The sequence below is a fragment of the Physeter macrocephalus genome, chromosome 7 (assembly GCF_002837175.3).
Source record: "Physeter macrocephalus isolate SW-GA chromosome 7, ASM283717v5, whole genome shotgun sequence".
NCBI classification, from domain to species: Eukaryota; Metazoa; Chordata; class Mammalia; order Artiodactyla; family Physeteridae; genus Physeter; species Physeter macrocephalus.
In genome coordinates this window covers 25,271,689-25,296,224 of record NC_041220.1, presented here as the reverse complement: position 1 = coordinate 25,296,224, position 24,536 = coordinate 25,271,689, and the positions used below count along the sequence as shown (strand labels likewise).

The window sequence follows — 24,536 nt, the reverse complement described above, 5'->3', positions numbered from 1 at the left end:
CCGCCTGCCGATGCAGGGGACACGGGTTCGTGCCCCGGTCTGGGAAGATCGCACATGCCGCGGAGCGGCTGGGCCCGTGAGCCACGGCCGCTGAGCCTGTGCGTCCGGAGCCTGTGCTCCGCAACGGGAGAGGCCGCAACAGTGAGAGGCCCGCGTACCCCCACCCCAAAAAAAACCCCACAGAATTGCATTCAACTTTATTAAACGCACTTGTGGAAAAGTTCGAGGATAAGGATGTCATGTAAAAGCTAACTTGATGCTTTTGCCTAGAATTTTCTAAAAATGCCCATCCTAACTGCTGAAAACAATGAAAAAGAACACTGCATTCTTTTCCTTTGGGAGTGAACAGCAAGAAAACATGCACGTCAATAGCAAATGCACACTCATGCTTGATCCAGATGCACACATATGGGGAAAGCCTCGAATCTCTGGAATGCTCTATTCACCGTGCTTTTGGCATAATTCAAAACGAAGACAGGAAGCTCCTCCAGGACACTGACTCGGACCTCATAGACACATAGGAAGAGGTAACTAACACGATTTGAGGTTTATGATGGATTAGATGTTTCAAATGTCTTACCTTACTGAATCTTCTAACACCCTTGCCTGGAAGAAGTAGCAGTGTAACTTTCTAAGGTCACACCGCTGGGACAGGATGGAAACTAGAAGAGAAGAAGAGTTCTTAGAGAATATATATTTTGTTTAGAATTTTAGGATTAAATAAGTTTACAGACCAGAAGACATCTTGACACTTTAGCTTCTTCTTGGACCCCTTTAGTGACCTGGAAATCAAACTTAGGAGGCCATATGTCTTTCCCTTTTTCCAACAGGTCAGTGTTAGCAAAGTGTTCCTATTTTATCCCAGACTATCTTCTTGCCACATTCCCAGCTCTCCTTCATAGTGTTAAGTAGAATAAGTCTCAATCCTTTTCTCTATGATCGCAGTTGAAAGCAGATTTTTTTTTTTTTTTTTTTTTTTTGGCTGTGTTGGGTCTTCATTTCTGTGCGAGGGCTTTCTCTAGTTGCGGTGACCGGGGGCCACTCATCATCGCGGTGCGCGGGCCTCTCACTGTTGTGGCCTCTCCCATCGCGAAGCACAGGCTCCAGACGCGCAGGCTCAGTAGTTGTGGCTCACGGGCCTAGTTGCTCTGCAGCATGTGGGATCTTCCCAGACCAGGGCTCGAACCCGTGTCCCCTGCATTGGCAGGCAGATTCCCAACCACTGCGCCACCAGGGAAGCCCCGAAAGCAGCTTTTTTGCCCAACTTTAAATCTTCTCTCCTTTTTTACTCAGCAAGGAATGTAATGTAGTAGAAAGAGCACCAGACTTTCCTACCAGATTCGGGTTCAAGTCCCAGCTGTGTCACCAGCTGTGTCACCCCAGGCATGTTGTCTATTCTCTAAAATCTGTTAATGGAAATAGTAATGACCTCCCTCCCAGGGTGATTCTGGGCAGTTAATAAATGCAATGAAGTTCCATGCATTGCCATGCATTAGAGAAAAACACTCTATAAAGATTGCTTCTTGCATTAAACTTACTAATTCCTTCACCCATCACTTGATGTTTTGCTTAGTTTGCTTAGTTTGTTGTAGGTCTTTCTTAAAATGTGACATCCACAGTTCTCTAAATTGGGCAATTGCAGAGAGGTTGATTTAACCTTTGATCTGGACATAACATATTTATTATCTGAGGAACGGATGCTTCCTTGAAACCCAAGTTCTGACTTTAATCACACTGACACCAGATTTGGCTTCTTATCAAATGGCAAATACCAGCAAGAGACATAGGGAAAGTATTTGGTTGAAACAGGCAGCATTCTGATAGAGATGGGAAAAATCTCTAATTTGCTTTGACTTGAAATTTTAGCAATATAGCATTGAAATCAGGACAGATATTCATAAAAGTGACACAGAGTGTCAATTGCTTTTAGGGTTTACAGATGCGTGTCATTGCCGAATCTGTAATAAACTGTCTACAGAAATAAATTCAAGTGATGTTTCTCAGGACTGGTCTGTGAAAAGGAAGGGAAATATCAAAAGCAGAAGTAGGGCTATTTGCTTCTAAAACTGATTCTGTTCTTATATAGAACTATGTCAGTGTCATTTAGGAACAAGACTGTCTAAAATTATCAAAAGGCTCTAACATGAGCCACTTTGTAATAACTACTAAAATGACATTAATTTATTATAAAATCAGAGAATGCAAAGTATACAAATATCATGGGCTTAGGACAGTAGAGAAATAGAAAGTGTATGGGATTTAGAGACATGCCTGAGCCCAAATACTGGCTTTTTTATTATCCAGCAGGATGATTGATTACTCTGAGACTCAGTTTTCTTATCTGTGAAAAGGGGATGTCAGTAGTGCCCATCTCACAGCCTCAGCTCACATGAATTACTAACGTGAAATGTTTATAACAGTTCCTGACACATAGTAAGTGCTCAATAAATGTTGGCTGTAATTTTTATTATTCTTTTCCTTTTATTGATTAGCTTCTCTAGCCTTAGGTGGTTTTTTTTGTTGTTGTTTTTTTTTTTTTTGCGGTACGCGGGCCTCCCACCGCTGTGGCCTCTCCCGTTGTGGAGCACAGGCTCCGGACGCACAGGCTCAGCGGCCATGGCTCACGGGCCCAGCCGCTCGGCGGCATGTGGGACCTTCCCGGACCGGGGCACGAACCCGTGTCCCCTGCATCGGCAGGCGGACTCTCAACCACTGCGCCACCAGGGAAGCCCAGCCGTTGGTGTTTTGCTGTTGTTTTTGTTGTTCCCAGGTGAGAATTAGACAAATGGTACCCAACCCATCTGAAACAGTACCTGGTGCAAAGTGTGTGCCCATCATGCTCGTCACCTATTTTTAAAATTATCATCCTCATCAGTATTATTATTCCCCATTTCATCCAACTAGACTGTCTTTCATTTATAATTTAAATGGCTCTACAGTGGTGTAGTCTGCATTTTTTCTTTATGTTCCTAATCCATTTTCATGGGGTGGGAGGTATGACCGTGGAAACCGATTAGCACTTCCTTAGTTTGCATTATTCAAAATATGTCATACTTGTCAGATTGCAAATTAGAGTTTTCAGTCACTGAAGGGACAACGCGTACTTAGAGTACACTTCAATAGCTCCTCAATTTGTAGAGAAAAGCCTGAGCTCTTCCCTCTTTTAAAATGCAGATCACATAAAGGTAATATCGGTACACAGACCTACCTGCTTAAGAAGTTTGAGAGCTAATTTAGCTTCGAAGATAGTTTGCAGGAATGATTAGGCCTGCAAGGAATTATATTTGCCCTGAAAATGTTGTATAGGATTTGCCCATATTTACCAAAGTCGCTTTCATCATTATCACCCTGTATTTCTGCTGCTCTGGACACATTTATATCAGCTTTTTCCGAAGAATGTTATTTGGAACACTGGTATCCCTTCAGTTATTAGTATGTGTTCTTCGAGTGAAGGAGTTTTATGTCCAGTAAGTTTGAAAATGTTATATTCAAAAAAGTGAAGAGGGTGACCTTCTTGTAGGATTTCTCAGAGCCTTCATTAAGTCCTCAAGTCCTTCTAGGACTCTCAGAGACAACGTCGCCTACAGCTTTTCCCTAACTAATTTGAACCCAAGAAGCTCTCTTTCTGGAAAGCTTTCTTTAACAGCTTATCAGACAGACACTGTGTTCCGAGAAAAGCAGCTGCATAGTTGAGAAAATGCTGATTTTGAACAATATAAACAACCAAGTATTTTCCAGAGAAATATATGAGACGCTCTCTATATGTATTCATCCACTTTTCCCCACCACGAGCATTTTCTCGAACAGACACCTCTGTAGACAGGCCTGTGGTCTTCATCCAAATGAACCCTCATCCTATACACACACCCTGCACGTGCGCACATTCTGCCCCTATCCACATGCCGTTACCCAGCCCTGTGTCTCCCACCCCCCGCTCCCTGTCCACAGGCATTGCCAACCGTGTGGCATTTTACACCCATGCCACGGACTATATAGACACCCATTTGTGAGATTTGTACAGAATATGTGGAAAGGGGAAAGGAGTGACAAAATGCATGCTTTCTTTTTTATAGTCATTGACAGATTCTTTTTAAGCTTGCATAAGTGGACACACACTTATTTTCACAATCACTTAATATTATAACCACCCTGAACTGATTTAGGTCTTCTCCTGAAGGTCTGCCCTTTGGTGCTTGTCCTTTCTTGGTTAAATTTAGAACCATTAGGTGCCCTAACTATAGCCCAAGTTAGAAATCGCAGCATCCATTTCCAACTCATCTTTTCTACAGTTCTCATCTGATCTCATCTAAGGCTCTTTTTCTGCTTTAAATTTGTATGTCTTCCTGTCCCTGCACCCAAATGAACATGAACGTGAAAATAAGCGTGCAAAAACCTCAGCCAAGAGTTACAAGATAGTAAGTCTGCTTTCTCAGCTTCATCTGCAACCACACACGTAACCCTTGACGTTGATCATCACTTCCTTTGTCATTTATAGTGGCTTATGTGCACATAACACTTTCTAAAGGTGGAGTCAGAGTCTCTGTAGTTCTTTGGAAACCCCTCTTCTCAGGGTTTTGAGCTCAGTTTCAACCTCAACCAGCAAGAGAGCAATGTCCGTAGGTGTAGATGGTGCTCCTAAGATTCTTCCCCACACTGAAGTCCTATTATTTTCCCTCCATCTTTTGTTATCCCTTGCCTGAGATGGTCTCACCCATCTGAAGTCCCTAGTATTCTCCATACTTATTCTCATTAGGAACTGAGAGGCGATAGTCTCCAGGCATGTCAGTGAAAAGGGCTGGTCACTATCCCCTACCCAGGCTCCTCAATTTCCTAAGACCAAATTGACCATTTTCCTATCATCAAGCTTTTGAAGAAGCAGGTCAGAACTCATTATTCCTGCTCCAGCTAACACAGGCTTAATGATCACCGGAAGGTCACTATTCTTAACTGCGTTCCTAGTGAGGTTTGGCTTTGCTTTTTCATTTACACGTTGTCAGTTCTACTTAATATATGTGAGTGAGCTGTGTTGGAGGTACCATCCTTGAGGAACTGTAGAAAGTTACCTGCCCCTTAACAATGTATTCCCCTAATAGCATGCTCTAGCCTAGGATTTTCCACCCTAATCCATTAAGTGAAATTCACTGATGTCTGTTGTTCTGTGGTATAGCATGGTGCCTCATAGTAAAAGTGTGGTTGAATGCAATAAGACTTCAGGAAGATAAAGAACTGAGTCAGGAAAAGGAAGACAAGTGCAATTTTATAATGGAAGATAGGAAAACTAGAAAATATACAAAGTCATATCATGAAAGATTTTAAGAAGGCAGAAGAAAAGGATGAGATCAAAGATAAAAAGATGTAGAATAAGACGGAGAAGAGAACAGACACGCTTATTTTGCTTTACTTAGTTACTTTAAATACCAACATAACCACATTGTTTTTCTCAGTGCTGTGCCACAATAGGGGCTGGTTGCTTCTAGCAGTGGGCTCAGCCTATTGGTGACCCATTGGGTCCCTTGATCAATGTACTCAAGCTTATTAGAGTTTGACAGAAAATGTTAGGTAATTAAAGATTAGTCTTTATACATTGTGTGGCACTGATGAATTTATTACATTATGGGACAGTTTACCATCTTACAGGGAAAGTAGATTTAAAAAGCAATTGAAATCATTGAATGCAGGTTTAATTAGACTTGATCTAAGTGCTACTTGGCATATATTACATTATGACAAGCAGATGAAATGACCAGTTTTGCTTGTAGATACATGCTGTATGTTGCTTCTTTCTGATGTTCACACATGTAAATTGGAAAGTAAACACATTCCTTTAGAACTTAATATAAAAATTGATTGCTAAACACAAATTTAGGTTGCCATAATAAACTTGGTCTAATCCTCATCCATCCGTCTAAGACCAGAGGAGATAACTTGAATTTTATTTTATTTTAATCTTCCCCACCATCAATGCAGTCTCTCAAATTCAAAGCAGGTTTAAAGTTCAATCCTAAACTTAGAAATGGTGTCTAGTGAGGATTATTTTTCTCTTATCTAGAATCAAATCGAGGATTTTCCAGAGACCTACACAGTAAGTAGGAGAGAGAGACTCTAACAGTTTTGAGATTTGCTTGTTTGTTGGGCAGACTACCAAATAACAATACATTTCTTGGCTATGGAGACTTACTTCTAGTACTAGGAAACGTGAATTGCTTCTCTGACCAAGTGATATGCCTTTCAAGTACTTTAAGGATTGGCCTGTGATTGTAACACTGGAGGAAGTTCGAGTTCCATTACTGTCACCAGGAGGTAATTACTTTCCTTAAATTTCTTCATCTGACTACTAATGATAATAATGCCACTGAGATGAGCTTAAATTATGAATTCATAGGGCAGATTTTAAGAATCTCTTTATACTTTAGTAGGAGAAAATATTTTCTCCCTCTTTCTTTCATTCCATCTCTTCTTCCCTTGAACCCCCACTGGTTCTTGAAACAAATACTATGCTAATTTTTAAAGTTTGAAGTTTTAAGAGTGTTATGGACTGAATATTTGTATCCCCCAAATGTATCTGTTGAGGCCCTAAACTCCACTGTGGTGTTACTTGAAGATGGGGACTTTGGGAAGTAATTGGAGTTAGATGAGGTCATGAGAGTGGGGCCCTCATGATGGGATTAGTGCCCTTATAAGAAGAGCCACCAGAGAGCTTGCTCTCTCCTTGCCATCTGAGGATACAGGGAGATGGCAGCTGTCTGCAAGTCAGGAGGAGGTTTCTCACCAGAGTCTGACCTTGCTGGCACCCTGATCATGGGCTTCTAACCTCCAGATCTGTGAGAAATTAAGTTTCTGTTGTTTAAGCCACCCAGACTGTGGTATTTTATAACAGCCTGAGCAAACAGTTATTAGATTCTGATAGAGTTTTTGATTACACTTTAAAATCATATTCCTCTTACATTGACTGTGTTTTCTTATTGTTAGCAGTAAGAATTAAATTATAAAAGTTACCACCATTGCTGTATGTCTGTGGTGAGCCACAGATATGCATCTCTGCTTCACGGGATGGAGTTAAAGTTGTCAAGAATAAGGCCTACTTCAAAAGATGGCAAGTGAACTTTAGAAGAAGGCGAGAGGGTAAAACCGATTGGTATGCTTGGAAATGCTTAGCAATCCAGGATAAAAATAAATACAGTACACTCAAATATGGGATGATAGTTCATGTAACCAGCAGAGAGATCATTTGTCAGATTGCTTATGCCTGTGTTGAAGAGGCTATGATAGTCGATGCAGCTTATACTCATGAACTTACAAAATATAGTGTGAAGGTACTTTGTATTTGGATTCAGTTCACACCTGAACTACCACTGGAAATAAAGTTTTGGGGACCCTGAAGAGAGCTGTGGAAAGAAACTTTTCCATCCCTCACAGAACCAAACGATTCCCTGGTTATGGTTCAGAAAAAAAGGAATTCAAGGCATAAGTACTTTGGAAGAACATCAGGGATCAAAACATTGCAGATTATATATGGAAGGAGATGGTGATGCTTACAGGAAAAAATTCACTCAGCACACAATGAAGGTAACTCCAGACACCGAAGAGATGTGCAAGAAAGTTCATGCTGCTGTGTGAGAGAATCCAATCTGTGAGAAGACACCTAAGAAAAAAGTTAAAAAGAAGAGGTGGAACTATCACAAAATGTCTCTTGCTCAGAAGATCAGGTAGCTCAGAAAGCAAGTTTCCTCCAAGCTTTAGAGTGGGCTAGTGAGGGTTGAACCAAAACACCGCATTCCTATGAAGATTTTTCAGATGAGGACAATCAACTTATTGACGAAGAAGCTAAAGATAAATACATTTAAAAGTTACCACAATTTCATCTTTTGGTTTTCAGAAATAAATTTTATAAAAAATCAGGTGTGGACTTCTGGTTTCTACTGTTCTTTGACAAATATAAGCACTGCTGTTGACCTGTGAGGCGGCTGTAAGCCTTTCACTTGACCCCTCTGGGCTTCAGTTTCTACAGAATGAATTGGCTGATACTTAACCTTACTTTCTGTTCTAAGCATTCTCTGATTTTATTCAATCCTAATATTGAGATCTCAGGAATTTATCGTAGAATAAAAGAGAAAATAGCTGCATCCAAGGTTATTGAAAGCTGGTGAAATTTTTATTTGGTATACAAACTTCAATTCAGTTCTCAAATATTTACAAAAGGATATATAGCAATCACTCCTGAACTGAAAATTTTAATCCCATGACTTTTAATTTTTACTGTCTTTCTCCTTCCCATTAGCACATCAGCCTGCCAAATACCAAAATACGTTTGTTTTCTTAAATGGATTTTTTTAAAATGATGCAATAAAGACCTTTAATTACTAATAGATATACTTTCATCTTATAATGAAATCTTAATGTTTTAAAAGGGAGATATTCAGAGAACAAGTAATTGGTTTCTCATGTACTTTATGCAAAGCTGGTATAGGACATTTGATTTATTCCTGCTGATCTTCAGAATCTATTTAACATGAATAAAAGCAGTATACTGTTTCCATATGGCAGGTGTCTTGAACTTTGCGTTAATTACTTTTCTTCCTTTTAACAAAAGAAAAGTTCTGTAGAAATCTTTATTGCTCTATCTAGACTCCTTTAACAGTGAATCAGTCACATTTTGACCTCGAAAATAATTACCAGATGATTTAGTAATGCATTGTTAAGACTGTTAGCAGAACAAGTTAAAATCTGAAAATGGGAAATTTCAGGTCTTTAGAGTATTTTTTAATTACTGCTGCCCTGCCTGCCCGGCATATTTTGCCTACCTAAACTGAGTTTCCTTATTGTAACAATAACTATGACTCATTTTCCGGTGATTGGTGACCACGCAGGAACCCTGGATTCCTAGGTCATCTTTCATCCGCATGGCCGCCCATCATTTTACCTGTTTGTCCACTCCCTACTGTGCTGCCTTCCGCTCCCTGACTCTATTCTGATCCTTGAGCTTCCTCCTCAGCCCCGTCCCCTATCCTCAGTCATTTCTCTTTGTTTAACTGGAAGCTGGCTGTCTGGCCCTGCTGCCTTCCGCTCCCTGACTCTATTCTGATCCTTGAGCTTCCTCCTCAGCCCCGTCCCCTATCCTCAGTCATTTCTCTTTGTTTAACTGGAAGCTGGCTGTCTCCCCTGCAGCCCTGTCAAGTGGTTACTCTTCATACCTGCTGTGGGATGAACAAGAAAACGGAGACCTTCGTCATACAGCCTCAAGGAAATAAATTCCACTAACAACCTGAATGAGCTAGGAAGTAGGTTCTTCCCTAGAGTTTCCATGTGGGAGTGTGGCTCAGCCTACATCTTGGCTCCAGTCCTGAGTAGAGGACCTGGCCTGGCTTCTGATCTGTGGAAACTGTGAGATAGTAAATGGGTGGTATTGTAAGTTACTGGGCTTGTGGTCCTTCATTATGCAGCAATATAAAATTCATACATGCCTCTCTGACTTAGTCTTCTAGTCCTCTCTCCCCACCTACCCAGCTTTAGCCACAATGGGGTCTTTGCTCTTCCTTGAATATGGGGACCGTGTTCCTCTACAAGACCTTTGGACCATCTGCTTCTTCTGCCTGAAAAGACCTTCCCCTAAGAAAGATATATGGCTCACTTTTTTACTTCCTTTAGGTATTTGTTCAAATGGCATCATATTAGAGAAGCCTTTCCTAATACATATACATACATACGTAGTCATTTTATATATATAGACTATAAAGTAGAAGCCCCACCCAGCACTCACCTACCTTGCTTAAGTTTTCTCCATGGAACTTATCGTATCTGTATCATTTATTTGTTTACCATGAGAATTCAAGCTCCATGAGGACAGGGATTTTTGTGTTGTTCTCTGTTGTATTCTGGTACATGGAGCAGTGCCTCCAACATGGTAGGTGCTTAATACATGTTTGTAAGTGAATTAACATTTTCTGTTATTTTGACCGTATTATATTTCTATGGAAATTTATAATTTTGGAGACTTTTTTCATTAAAAATGTTGTCATATTAAAGGAGAATGAAGAAAAAATATTTGAAAAACCACAAGATTTTATAACTTAATACCTGAAGAATTTAAAACAAATCTAAATGCAATTAAGCAGAAAAATAGAGGCACTTAATAACTGTTTGGTTTCAGAGTACATGCCTCACTGTGCAATTTAAAGCTTAGTGAATTTCTTATCACACAGGTTTGAAATACATTATACTCTAAGGTTATGTTCATACACTGGATAACTTTGATTTTTTTTAACTTTGATCTTTTAATGCTAGCTTTAAAAAAATCCCTTTGCATTATTTCCTACTATTAAGAAATTTACATAAAACTGAACAGCACAAAAATCCAGCAAAAATATAAATAATTCAAAACTTCAATAGTAAATATAGACCCATCACTAGTATTTGATATTAATGATTTAATAATTAAATCCTCTAATCCTCCATGCCTGTTATCTTTAGTAGAATGTTTTCATAGTGGCCTAGAATATTTTGATTTATTTTTTGACATTTGCAAACTATTCTTGTAAAGAGTTTCTGCTGTCGGAGCATGTCCATTTTTAGTAAGAAAAAAATGCTCACTTAGCTGTCTATCAAGACTGTTTATACTTGGTCTTAAAAATGTCCATATTTTTTGCGTTTAAAAATGTCAGCATTAAGTCGTGTTTCCCCGGCCATTTATGTATAACCTCCTATAATTCCTTTCTTGCTACTATTCTCTTCCTCTTCCAATGGTCTCTGCTTAATGTATATAGTGCTCTTTTCCTTTCAACATTTTTCTTTCTCTTAAAATTCAAACAATAAAATAGAATAGGATAAATTAACGAAAAGCCTTAGCAATAGTTTCTCTTGTAGGTCTAAACGTGAGTCAGTTCAGACATGGGTGGCTAGTTGTTTTATCCCATGAATGAGTCATGGGCTTGGGAAATTCATTGCACCTCCTGCAAGAGCATTTTTCTCTCCAATCTCTGATGAAATACCCTCCCCCACCTTGTTCAGGTGGAACATTTTCCTCTCGCATATGGCATTTCTATGTCAGCAGATATTTTGAAAGCATAAAGCATGGGATAAATTGACACTTTGACTCTACCATTACAAATCAATGTTGCCAGCAGTTAGAAGGTTCTGTTCACATGGAAGGCAATAACCTTTCAGTCATTTGGTTTTGTATTCCCAGATTAAATAGCTAATAGTTTGTTATCCATTCATTATCATCGAAAATGTCTATATCTTTTCTCATTTATTCTCTTTTGGAAATTACATTCAGTAAACATTGACTTTTTATTGCTGTGCAGTTCTGTGAATTGTAACACATGTATAGATTCTTGTAACCACCACTGCAGTCAGGATACAGAACTCTTCCATCTCCACAGAGAAACTCCCACCTGCTGCCCCTTTGATGTATGCCTCCACCCACACCGACCTCTGACACCCACGATGTGAGTTCTCCATCACCATAGAGAAATGCTTTTTGAGAAAGTCATTGAATCATCAATTGCAGATCCTCCTGAGACTGGCTTCATTTATTCAGTCTAATGCCTTTGAACTTCATCAAGGTTTGTGCATATAAATAACAGGTTTTTTTTTTCAATTGCTGAGTTGTATTCCATGCTACTGTACCACAACAAACTGTACCACAGTTTGTTGTACCATTCATATGAAAGTATATTTTGGTTGTTTCCAGTTTAGAGTGATTATGAATGGAGCTGCTAAAATATTCCTCTGTTGGTTTTTCTGTGATCCTAAGTTTTCATTTCTTTAGGGTAAATACCTAGGATTGGAATCTCTGAGTCATATGGTAAGTGTGTGTTGAAATCTATCAGAAACTGCTGTGCTGTTTTCCCCACCAGCAGTGTCTGAGAGTTTCAATGGCCCTGCATTCTCACCAGACATTGTAAAATATAGTGTGACATCTCATAATGCTTTTAATTTTCATTTCCCTAATGGACGGTGATGTTGAACAATTTTCCATGGTCTCTTTATTATCTGCATATCCTCTTCTGAGACACGTCTCTTCGACTTTGCCCTTTTATTTATTATGTTGTTCATTTTCTTGCTGTTGAGTTTTGAGGGCTCTTTATGTATTTGGGCTGCAAGTTCTTTGTCAGAAACATGATTTGTAAATGTTTTCTTCCAGTCAGTAGCCTGTCCTTTCATTCATTGTGTCTTTAACAAAGCAAAAGTTGTCAATTTTGATGAAGTTCAATTTATCAATTTTTTTCTTCTTCAGATCATGCTTTTGGTATCATATTTAAGAACAATTTGACGAAGCCCAGTTCATGAAGACTTTTCTCCTATGGCTTCCTTGAAAATTTTTATGTTTTACATTTAGGTGCATGAACCATTTTAACTTTTGTTTCAGTTGTGAAGTTTAAGTAAAATTTCATTTTTTCCCCAAATGGCTGTCTAATTGTTCCAGTACCACTTGTTGAAAGGACTACTCTTTTTCCATTTCATTGACTGTAACTTTGTCAGAAGCAGTTGGCCATATTGTCTCTGTATTCTGTTTCACTTATCAATATATCTGTCCCTTTGTCAATACCACAGTTTTGACTACTATAGATTTACAGCAAGTCTTAAAAATCAGTAGATGCAATTTCTCCATTCTTGTTCTTCTTTCTGAATAGTCCTTGGGCCATTGTGTTTACTCTGCCTTTCTTTATAACTCTTGGAATCAACTTGTCATTATCTACAAAAAATCTTGCTGGGATTTTAATTGGTATTGCCTTAAATCTGTAGATCAATTTAGGAAAAATCGACATCTTTATAAACTTGAGGCTTCCAGTATATGAACACAGTATATCTCACCATTTATTTAGACCTTTTTTGATTTCTTCCATTAACACTTACAGTTTTCAGCATATAGATCTTGCACATTTTTGTTAGATATATAGCTAAGTACTTTGTTTTGGACTTACTATAAATGATAATTTTTTTTTAAATTTCAGTTTCTAATTGCTACATATTTGTATGCTGACCATGTGTCTTGTGAAACTTTATAGTTTCAATATCACTTCTGTTTTCAAAACGTTTGTAGTGTTATTCTTATCTGTCCTTCGAGTTTGTCACCCAGGTGACAGTCTGGGACCTGGGGGGTGGTGTAGTCCATAGATTATTTCTCAGAGTATCTGATAATGTGGTTTAGATCCATGCATGCACAGCTTGAGGTAAGCCCAGAAGTCCATGAACGACATTAAGAAGTCCCTTCCTGAGCTCCTTCCTCATTACACTCTCTCTGGCATATTCCCATTTCCTGTGGCTTCCCTGGAAGGAAAAGGTCAAAAGACCCTTCATTCAGAAAGCTGGGGTTTGATTTTCCCTTCTCTGCCATGCAACTGCACCCTCTTCTGGGGCCAAGAGTTAGGAGAAGAGAGAGAGAAAAAGAGAGAGAAAAAGTAGAGGGCATTCATCCCATGCCCTTGGGATCACAGCTCCAATCAGAGGAAACTTTCCCTTCCTCATAATTTTAGGCTCCTGCACTTCCTCCGAGCTGTCACTTTTGTTGCTGCCACCGCTGGATTGCTTGGGGGCTGAGACACAAGAGAGTGGGAAAAAGAAAAGTGATTTCATCATTCTTCTGAGTATTAGGAGACCTCTTTTCTGTTCTTTGAGCTAGAACCAGAGAATTTCTCCTGGAGCTATCTTTGTCTACACCATGACCATCTCTGGGCTTGGGGCTGTTTTGAGTCTAGATAATGAGATACGAGAGGAGAAAAAATGGTAATCTAATTGCTGGTTCAGTGGCATTTAAAATTCTAGTCTTCTTCCCCAGTATGCCCAGCAGTGTTTACTTTGAGTCCTCAAATAGCTGCTCTGTGCATTCTGTCCAGGTTTTATAGCTTCATCCAGTGGGTGCAAGAGGGTAGAGATGCTTCCTCTGTCTTACTTGCAGGATCTTATCTACCAAAGGGCAGATGATGGTGACCTGTTAATTTGAATGTAACTTTGGTTGCCTGTGAATCCTGACAAGGACATTTACAAGATGCCAAGATGTTTTCTCACCTTGCTGTTGAGGTGTATCTTACATTTAAAGAGATGGATATTTCTTACTTTTCAAGAGATAGTTTAACTGTTTAGGGAGCTGGAAATGTCATCTAGCCGTGTGCCCAAGAAGAGGAGGGGGACTAAGATTTGCAGTCTTTGCCCTATTTTAAATGTCTATTCCGCCCCCCCCCACCGACCCACCAAATTCGATAGGGGTGGCCATATAACCGAGCTCTGGCCACTGGATTGTAAAGAGAGGAAAGCACACCGGTTCTGGATCTGTCCAGTAAGAGTTCCTCCCTGCTATTACCCCCTTCCGCTGTTTGGAGACCTTAGATGCCACAAGGTGAATATGGCAGAGCCTTCATCACTCTGGTTCCTCAGATCACTGAATAGATGACCTACATTTATAACTATAGTTAATTTGAAAGTTGCTAAGAAAGTAGATCTTAAAAGTTATCATCACTGGGCTTCCCTGGTGGCGCAGTGGTTGAGAGTCCGCCTGCCGATGAGGGCACACGGGTTCGTGCCCCGGTCCGGGAAGATCCCACATGCTGCGGCGCGTCTGGGCCTGTGAGCCATGGCCGCTGAGCCTGCGCGTCCGGAGCCTGTGCTCCGCAACGGGAGAGGCCACAACAGTGAGAGGCCCGCATACCAAAAAAAAAAAAAAAGTTATCATCACAAGAAAAAAGTTTTTTGTAACTGTGTATGGTGATAGATGTTAACTAGACTTATTGTGATGATCATTTCGTAATATACACCAATATAGAATCACTGTGCTGTATACCCAAAATTAATATACTGCTATATGGCAATTATATTTCAATAAAAATGTCTATTTGAATAACAAATAAAGAGATAGTTTATATTTTACGTTTAGCATTGAATCGTTTCCAAATACAACTCACTACATATATATATATATATATATGTATATTTAATAGAGTCATGAGGAGGGAAAGATTTCTTTAGCTTATTTGTATTGAGGCAGTTACTCATATTTCGATAGTACTGTTTTCAGCAGTAAAGAGGAATGTACAAGCCAATTAGTCTGAAAAACTGGTAGTCAACGTATCTGTGATGTGCTCTTGAAACTTTGTGTCCCGGATGGTATAACAGTTGTACTCATTACCATACACAAAAGCATTTTTTTTTCTTGCCACGCTTGTAGGATCTTAGTTCCCTGAGTAGGGATTGAACCCGGCCGTGGCAGTGAGAGTCCTAACCACTGGACTGCCAGGCAGTGCCCACAAAAGCATTTTTATATTTAAACTTTAAGATCTTTTAATTTTGGACACATAAATCTTGTGAGATAAGTAGAATAGTTTACTACCTTCGTATTTTATAGCTCGTAGATCTTAATAGAGGCTGAATTGCCCTCTCATGATCACATAGTTGTTTACTATGAAGAGCCAACACTGACTGTAACCAAGGACTTTTGTCACTCAAAGTTCACTGTGCTTTCCACTAAACCATGCTCCATTATTTACTGGTGTGTGATGACATGGATCTGCTTGAACCAAAATTACTGAGCTGTCCATAACCCCGGACAAGTCTTAAAAGACAGTCTACACTTCAAACTTTCTTGGTAGGCATTAGGCAATGTCTAAGGAATTTTGACAGAGAAAATAAAATAAAATAGTGATAGCAGGTCTTAAGAAGAAAACTGGACATGGACGGGATGGAAGAGAAAGATTCTGGAAGATAGGAAGTAGGTTCTTCAAGTGTAATGAAAGAAAGTTGGTGAAACTAATTGGGATGTTACCATTGGGAAGGGACACATGTAAGGGGCATTATACAGGAAGAATCAGTAGCGCTTGATGACTTATTGGATGGTAGGGACAAGGCACTGGTAGAGATGGAATATTCTGTGGTTTTGGTCTTTGGAGAATGATATGCTACTGATGTGAGCTGGGGTTAGGGAAAAGGACGAGTTAGGTTTCAAGCTTATAGAATGTAAAATTATATCAGGACGAAAGGAATTTGGAGTTCTGGAATAGGAAATCAGGTCAGAGTAGGAAATATAGGTTTGTGGTAGATCCTCAAAGATGGGATAATTGAATCCCATAATAATGGATAGAATTTCTGAAGACAAGTTTATAATGAGAAAAGAGGAGAAAACAAAGGACTAAAGCTTCGAGTGTGTAAGCTATAATATTAAGAACTACTGAAAAGTTTTATTTGAATATTAGTTTGAAAGTATCATATGGCTTCTGAAATTTGTGAAGTTCAGCCAGAATAGAGGTGTGTTCAGGCATACATACTTAAGTAGAACTCTCACTTCTCTGAGGCCAAAGTAAATCTAGCACTGCCAGGTAAATGTATTCACCAGAAAGAGTCAGAATGCACTTAGTTAGTTAGTTAGTGGCACTTACTTACTTATGGCCTTTGCTTATATTTCTGTCCAGGTGAGATTTTCATTTCCCAGTTACATGTCTAGATGGGTTAAATGCCAGGCATGTCTCCCATATGATGATCCCTGTGCTTAGCCCCAAGACTACTTTATATTCACAAAGACTGACAGTGCTAATGATGATTTTCTCCTGGATGTTTACAGAGTCATTTGTATCTCTGTGGTATTTCCAAAATAGAGGAGGTATTTACATGTTGCTCTTTAACATTTCCATAGGATTTTTTTTTTTCTTTTCGCTCTACTAAGGATGGTACAGTAGGTGGTGAAGAAGTTTAGCGGAAAAGTGTCATTAAATTGTCTTTTGTTAGAAGACTGTTTCACATCCCTTTTCCTTCAGTCTTCTAAAATGTTTGTATGTTTTAGCATGTGAAATTGAATATTTCATTACGAAGCATTAGGGGAGTTATTTTATTTAATTAATTTATTTTTTTTAAGATTTTTTTTTATGTGGACCATTTTTAAAGTCTTTATTGAATTTGTTACAATATTGCTTCTGTTTTATGTTTTTGGTGTTTTGGCTGCAAGGCATTTGGGATCTTAGCTCCCCGACCAGGGATCGAACCTCATCCCCTGCATTGGAAGGCGAAGTCTTAACCACTGGATCACCAGGGAAGTCCCAGGGGAGTTATTTTAAAGGAAGATTTTAAAGAAACTTAATCACGAATGTATTGTGCATGCTGAAAAGCTAAGTGATAAGGAAGTGTAGATTTGCGTTGCTGAAATTTTCCCTTTCTCTGCCTTCCATCTTGTTGGCATGGTTAAATATTTAAGTGTATCTGCTGAGGGAAATAGGAACTTGCTGTTGTGATTGAAATAATGTGGCTGCCATGAACTATTCATCTTTTACTTCTCTTATAGCTCTCTGCATTAAGCAGTGATAATGACCTGGCAAGAGAGTGAAATGACATAGTTTTTTTTTGTTCTTCCTGTAGATTGAGATAGTTATTTATTACTGCAGCCTGTCCTTACTGCCATATAAATTGCTAGGAAAGTGTACGAAGACCCCTTTTGTTTCTTAGTTCAGTCAAATTTGTATCCTTGTGAAAGTGCCAAGATGCAGTGCCATAATGGCAGTAAAATATATACGTATACTGTGGATGCTATAAGGAAAACTAGCCCTTGTATTTGACTGTAAGTGTTAAAGTTACTTTCTAGGTTTGGCATGCATTTTGTTTGCTTCATTTGTTTTGGGGAAAGGTTGGAGGGGAAGGTGGGGAGTGAGAAGAGGCTAGGATGTGCCCAAGATTTTCCCCAAGGCTGTATCAGCCCATGATAGCCTATGATGCCTATGATGAGATCACCTGATGGATTCCAACCATGTCAGAGCATGAAGCTTGAGTGCTAATATGATAACTGTCAAAGACCAACTCTTTGTTTTGCAGTAACAGAAACTGACATGCAGGGAACTGAAGCAATATGTTGTTGGTCACACAGCTAGTGAGCAGCTGAGCTGGATGGAGTGTTGCTTTTTTGATTCCTAGCCTAGAAGTCTCTTCAATGTATCTCCCATGCAGAGAGGATGAATTTCTATTAGATAAACGTTAGTCGAATTTTGGTGATGAATAATGGTTAAGCAATTAGTAGTAGCGTCCTGAACTTGATGGGTGATTAATTGAAAGCATCATTCATCACTTAAGAATGATTTTTTTCTAAATTTTTTTGAAATCACCTTTGAAACAGCCTTTGGAAACATGAAATAGGTATTTCAGTTGTGACTGTCCTGATTGAAGAGAAGTGTTGAATATCCATGCTCTGTGGGTTGTAAATTGTTACAGAATAAATAGGAAACGGCTTCTACATTTCACATTGCGGTTCACTGACAGAATGACCCATGATTTGGGGTGTCTTGTGTTCAGTTCTTAAGTTTATAACCTGAATTCCCCATTCTGTCTCCCACAAATCTCAGGTGAAGAAGCATGATTTAGGGTACTCAGAGATTCTTATCCAAAATGGTTTGTGAAAAAAAAAAAGGTTTTAGAATCTCTCTAGTGTCCCTATATCTAATGTGACAGAGACACAGTGAGCAAATGCTTTTGGAAAGGATGGCACTGATAGACTTGCTCAACGTAGGGTTCCCACGAACGTTCAATTTGTAAAAAACAAACACAATATCTGTGAAGCTCCAAAAAAGCAAAGCACAATAAAATAAAGCACAATAAAACAAGATATGCCTGTATTTAAAAAGCAACCAGAAGCTTTTTTAAAGGGAATAAATAAAGCTATAGTTCGGAAGCTTACTCCCATACTCCCATGGTGCATTGCTTCTTCATCTACCTTTGGCACTTTGAAAGGTTCACTTTGTATTGTAACTGGTATAAACTTGTGTTCTTTGCACTTCTAGGAATGTAAGCTTTATAACATCATCTGTCATTACTAAATCTTTGTACCTCTAATGAACACTTAATCACTCTTGAAATGCATGTGTCCTGAAATCCTATAATCTTTTACTATAGTCTTAGATGCCCACTTTAGTAAAATTTCTAAAGAGAATTGAATGAAATATAATACATTAATGACAATAGCAATTCTGTTGATACTGCTACTACTACTACTGGGATGAAGCGGGGGTAGGAAGAAGCACTTATTTTGTGTAAGTCATTGTGCTGAGAACTTTACATAAATCGTGTCACAATGTAATCCTTACAACAAAATTATCATCTCCATTTTACAAAGTTTCACATGGTTAAGTTTCTTGTCCAAGGTCATGAAGCTAGCAGATAACTCAAACTCCTGAGTTCACACTTTTAACTATTATTGCATGTATTAGTTTATTACCCAGTCCTGGGAGAGGGTGTGAGAAATCTATCCTCTCATTCAAATCATTATGACATTATTTGGGTTAGTCAATGAAAAAATTTGAAACATTATACCTAAGCTTTGTATACCTAGAAATTAAGCTCAGTTTGCTCCAGCAAAAATTTTAAACAATGCCTATGAGAAGAAAAAGGTGTCTTTGTTATTGAGTATCAGTTTGGGGGAAAAAGAAGTCTGCAAACTTCTAAAAAAACCTGTGAGTAGAACCAGGGCTTTTATTAAAATATCTATTTCACTATCAGGTACTAAAGAATTGTACAGAGATATGTCAAATCATGATTTATGACAAGTTATTACGTCATTTTCAAGTAGGAAAATGGTATAATTAATTATTAAAATCATCCCAGAATTGAAGCTAATGTAGTTTTTTACAAAATCATAGATTATACTGTCATCTGTATACACATCCTCTTTGTAATGAATGCTTAAGTTTTCTATGTCAATTTAAAATAGTTGAGTCAATATTATGATTTACACTGACTTAAAAATCACCAAGAAGCATTTTATTTTATATTTTAGTAAGAACCTTAATACACTATTTAAGTAAACCACTTGTATTTTTCTATGTACATAATCTTTATTTTATTACATTATGACATTAGCTATGTATATGTCACCAGAGTTTTTCTATTTCGGTTTTCTTAAAAGCATAATTCAAAAGATGTGTTTAAATTTGTACTTTATATATTTTGAGAAAAAGGTAGGGACAAGGCACTGGTAGAGATGGAATATTCTGTGGTTTTGGTCTTTGGAGAATGATATGCTACTGATGTGAGCTGGGGTTAGGGAAAAGGACGAGTTAGGTTTCAAGCTTATAGAATGTAAAATTATATCAGGACGAAAGGAATTTGGAGTTCTGGAATAGGAAATCAGGTCAGAGTAGGAAATATAGGTTTGTGGTAGATCCTCAAAGATGGGATAATTGAATCCCATAATAATGGATAGAATTTCTGAAGACAAGTTTATAATGAGAAAAGAGGAGAAAACAAAGGACTAAAGCTTCGAGTGTGTAAGCTATAATATTAAGAACTACTGAAAAGTTTTATTTGAATATTAGTTTGAAAGTATCATATGGCTTCTGAAATTTGTGAAGTTCAGCCAGAATAGAGGTGTGTTCAGGCATACATACTTAAGTAGAACTCTCACTTCTCTGAGGCCAAAGTAAATCTAGCACTGCCAGGTAAATGTATTCACCAGAAAGAGTCAGAATGCACTTAGTTAGTTAGTTAGTGGCACTTACTTACTTATGGCCTTTGCTTATATTTCTGTCCAGGTGAGATTTTCATTTCCCAGTTACATGTCTAGATGGGTTAAATGCCAGGCATGTCTCCCATATGATGATCCCTGTGCTTAGCCCCAAGACTACTTTATATTCACAAAGACTGACAGTGCTAATGATGATTTTCTCCTGGATGTTTACAGAGTCATTTGTATCTCTGTGGTATTTCCAAAATAGAGGAGGTATTTACATGTTGCTCTTTAACATTTCCATAGGATTTTTTTTTTTCTTTTCGCTCTACTAAGGATGGTACAGTAGGTGGTGAAGAAGTTTAGCGGAAAAGTGTCATTAAATTGTCTTTTGTTAGAAGACTGTTTCACATCCCTTTTCCTTCAGTCTTCTAAAATGTTTGTATGTTTTAGCATGTGAAATTGAATATTTCATTACGAAGCATTAGGGGAGTTATTTTATTTAATTAATTTATTTTTTTTAAGATTTTTTTTTATGTGGACCATTTTTAAAGTCTTTATTGAATTTGTTACAATATTGCTTCTGTTTTATGTTTTTGGTGTTTTGGCTGCAAGGCATTTGGGATCTTAGCTCCCCGACCAGGGATCGAACCTCATCCCCTGCATTGGAAGGCGAAGTCTTAACCACTGGATCACCAGGGAAGTCCCAGGGGAGTTATTTTAAAGGAAGATTTTAAAGAAACTTAATCACGAATGTATTGTGCATGCTGAAAAGCTAAGTGATAAGGAAGTGTAGATTTGCGTTGCTGAAATTTTCCCTTTCTCTGCCTTCCATCTTGTTGGCATGGTTAAATATTTAAGTGTATCTGCTGAGGGAAATAGGAACTTGCTGTTGTGATTGAAATAATGTGGCTGCCATGAACTATTCATCTTTTACTTCTCTTATAGCTCTCTGCATTAAGCAGTGATAATGACCTGGCAAGAGAGTGAAATGACATAGTTTTTTTTTGTTCTTCCTGTAGATTGAGATAGTTATTTATTACTGCAGCCTGTCCTTACTGCCATATAAATTGCTAGGAAAGTGTACGAAGACCCCTTTTGTTTCTTAGTTCAGTCAAATTTGTATCCTTGTGAAAGTGCCAAGATGCAGTGCCATAATGGCAGTAAAATATATACGTATACTGTGGATGCTATAAGGAAAACTAGCCCTTGTATTTGACTGTAAGTGTTAAAGTTACTTTCTAGGTTTGGCATGCATTTTGTTTGCTTCATTTGTTTTGGGGAAAGGTTGGAGGGGAAGGTGGGGAGTGAGAAGAGGCTAGGATGTGCCCAAGATTTTCCCCAAGGCTGTATCAGCCCATGATAGCCTATGATGCCTATGATGAGATCACCTGATGGATTCCAACCATGTCAGAGCATGAAGCTTGAGTGCTAATATGATAACTGTCAAAGACCAACTCTTTGTTTTGCAGTAACAGAAACTGACATGCAGGGAACTGAAGCAATATGTTGTTGGTCACACAGCTAGTGAGCAGCTGAGCTGGATGGAGTGTTGCTTTTTTGATTCCTAGCCTAGAAGTCTCTTCAATGTATCTCCCATGCAGAGAGGATGAATTTCTATTAGATAAACGTTAGTCGAATTTTGGTGATGAATAATGGTTAAGCAATTAGTAGTAGCGTCCTGAACTTGATGGGTGATTAGTTGAAAGCATCATTCATCACTTAAGAATGATTTTTTTCTAAATTTTTTTGAAATCACCTTTGAAACAGCCTTTGGAAACATGAAATAGGTATTTCAGTTGTGACTGTCCTGATTGAAGAGAAGTGTTGAATATCCATGCTCTGTGGGTTGTAAATTGTTACAGAATAAATAGGAAACGGCTTCTACATTTCACATTGCGGTTCACTGACAGAATGACCCATGATTTGGGGTGTCTTGTGTTCAGTTCTTAAGTTTATAACCTGAATTCCCCATTCTGTCTCCCACAAATCTCAGGTGAAGAAGCATGATTTAGGGTACTCAGAGATTCTTATCCAAAATGGTTTGTGAAAAAAAAAAAGGTTTTAGAATCTCTCTAGTGTCCCTATATCTAATGTGACAGAGACACAGTGAGCAAATGCTTTTGGAAAGGATGGCACTGATAGACTTGCTCAACGTAGGGTTCCCACGAACGTTCAATTTGTAAAAAACAAACACAATATCTGTGAAGCTCCAAAAAAGCAAAGCACAATAAAATAAAGCACAATAAAACAAGATATGCCTGTATTTAAAAAGCAACCAGAAGCTTTTTTAAAGGGAATAAATAAAGCTATAGTTCGGAAGCTTACTCCCATACTCCCATGGTGCATTGCTTCTTCATCTACCTTTGGCACTTTGAAAGGTTCACTTTGTATTGTAACTGGTATAAACTTGTGTTCTTTGCACTTCTAGGAATGTAAGCTTTATAACATCATCTGTCATTACTAAATCTTTGTACCTCTAATGAACACTTAATCACTCTTGAAATGCATGTGTCCTGGAATCCTATAATCTTTTACTATAGTCTTAGATGCCCACTTTAGTAAAATTTCTAAAGAGAATTGAATGAAATATAATACATTAATGACAATAGCAATTCTGTTGATACTGCTACTACTACTACTGGGATGAAGCGGGGGTAGGAAGAAGCACTTATTTTGTGTAAGTCATTGTGCTGAGAACTTTACATAAATCGTGTCACAATGTAATCCTTACAACAAAATTATCATCTCCATTTTACAAAGTTTCACATGGTTAAGTTTCTTGTCCAAGGTCATGAAGCTAGCAGATAACTCAAACTCCTGAGTTCACACTTTTAACTATTATTGCATGTATTAGTTTATTACCCAGTCCTGGGAGAGGGTGTGAGAAATCTATCCTCTCATTCAAATCATTATGACATTGTTTGGGTTAGTCAATGAAAAAATTTGAAACATTATACCTAAGCTTTGTATACCTAGAAATTAAGCTCAATTTGCTCCAGCAAAAATTTTAAACAATGCCTATGAGAAGAAAAAGGTGTCTTTGTTATTGAGTATCAGTTTGGGGGAAAAAGAAGTCTGCAAACTTCTAAAAAAACCTGTGAGTAGAACCAGGGCTTTTATTAAAATATCTATTTCACTATCAGGTACTAAAGAATTGTACAGAGATATGTCAAATCATGATTTATGACAAGTTATTACATCATTTTCAAGTAGGAAAATGGTATAATTAATTATTAAAATCATCCCAGAATTGAAGCTAATGTAGTTTTTTACAAAATCATAGATTATACTGTCATCTGTATACACATCTTCTTTGTAATGAATGCTTAAGTTTTCTATGTCAATTTAAAATAATTGAGTCAATATTATGATTTACACTGACTTAAAAATCACCAAGAAGCATTTTATTTTATATTTTAGTAAGAACCTTAATACACTATTTAAGTAAACCACTTGTATTTTTCTATGTACATAATCTTTATTTTATTACATTATGACATTAGCTATGTATATGTCACCAGAGTTTTTCTATTTCGGTTTTCTTAAAAGCATAATTCAAAAGATGTGTTTAAATTTGTACTTTATATATTTTGAGAAAAATCTTCCTATGGTCTGGTAACAATTGGGTTTCCTTTTCGCCTAACTTATTCATTGTTTTAATTAGCATTTTAGTAAACTACTTATACTAATTTTCCTATTCCTGTTTTCTGACACCTCCAGTAATAAAATAGTGACATTTTGAAGGAATTGGTTGAAAGACACCGTTCGTATTCAGATTAAAGTTAAACACAAATTTAAAAAATGAAGCAACTGACAAAGGATTAATCTCCAAAATTTACAAGCAGCTCATGCAGCTCAATATCAAAAAAACAAACAACCCAATCCAAAAATGGGCAGAAGACCTAAATAGACATTTCTCCAAAGAAGATATACAGATTGCCAACAAACACATGAAAGAATGCTCAACATCACTAATCATTAGAGAAATGCAAATCAAAACCACAATGAGATATCATCTCAAACCGGTCAGAATGGCCATCATCAAAAAAAATCTAGAAACAATAAACTCTGGAGAGGGTGTGGAGAAAAGGGAACACTCTTGCACTGCTGATGGGAATGTAAATTGATA

At 37.9% G+C, this 24,536-nt stretch overlaps 1 protein-coding gene and 1 pseudogene across 8 annotated transcripts in view; both read left to right on the top strand.

The window, feature by feature from the left end:
- Positions 1-24,536, top strand: part of INPP4B (inositol polyphosphate-4-phosphatase type II B) — a 763,890-nt gene that overhangs the window by 533,498 nt on the left and 205,856 nt on the right. The window lies entirely within an intron of this gene.
- LOC112065629 (60S ribosomal protein L5-like) lies at positions 5,830-7,845 on the top strand (annotated as a pseudogene).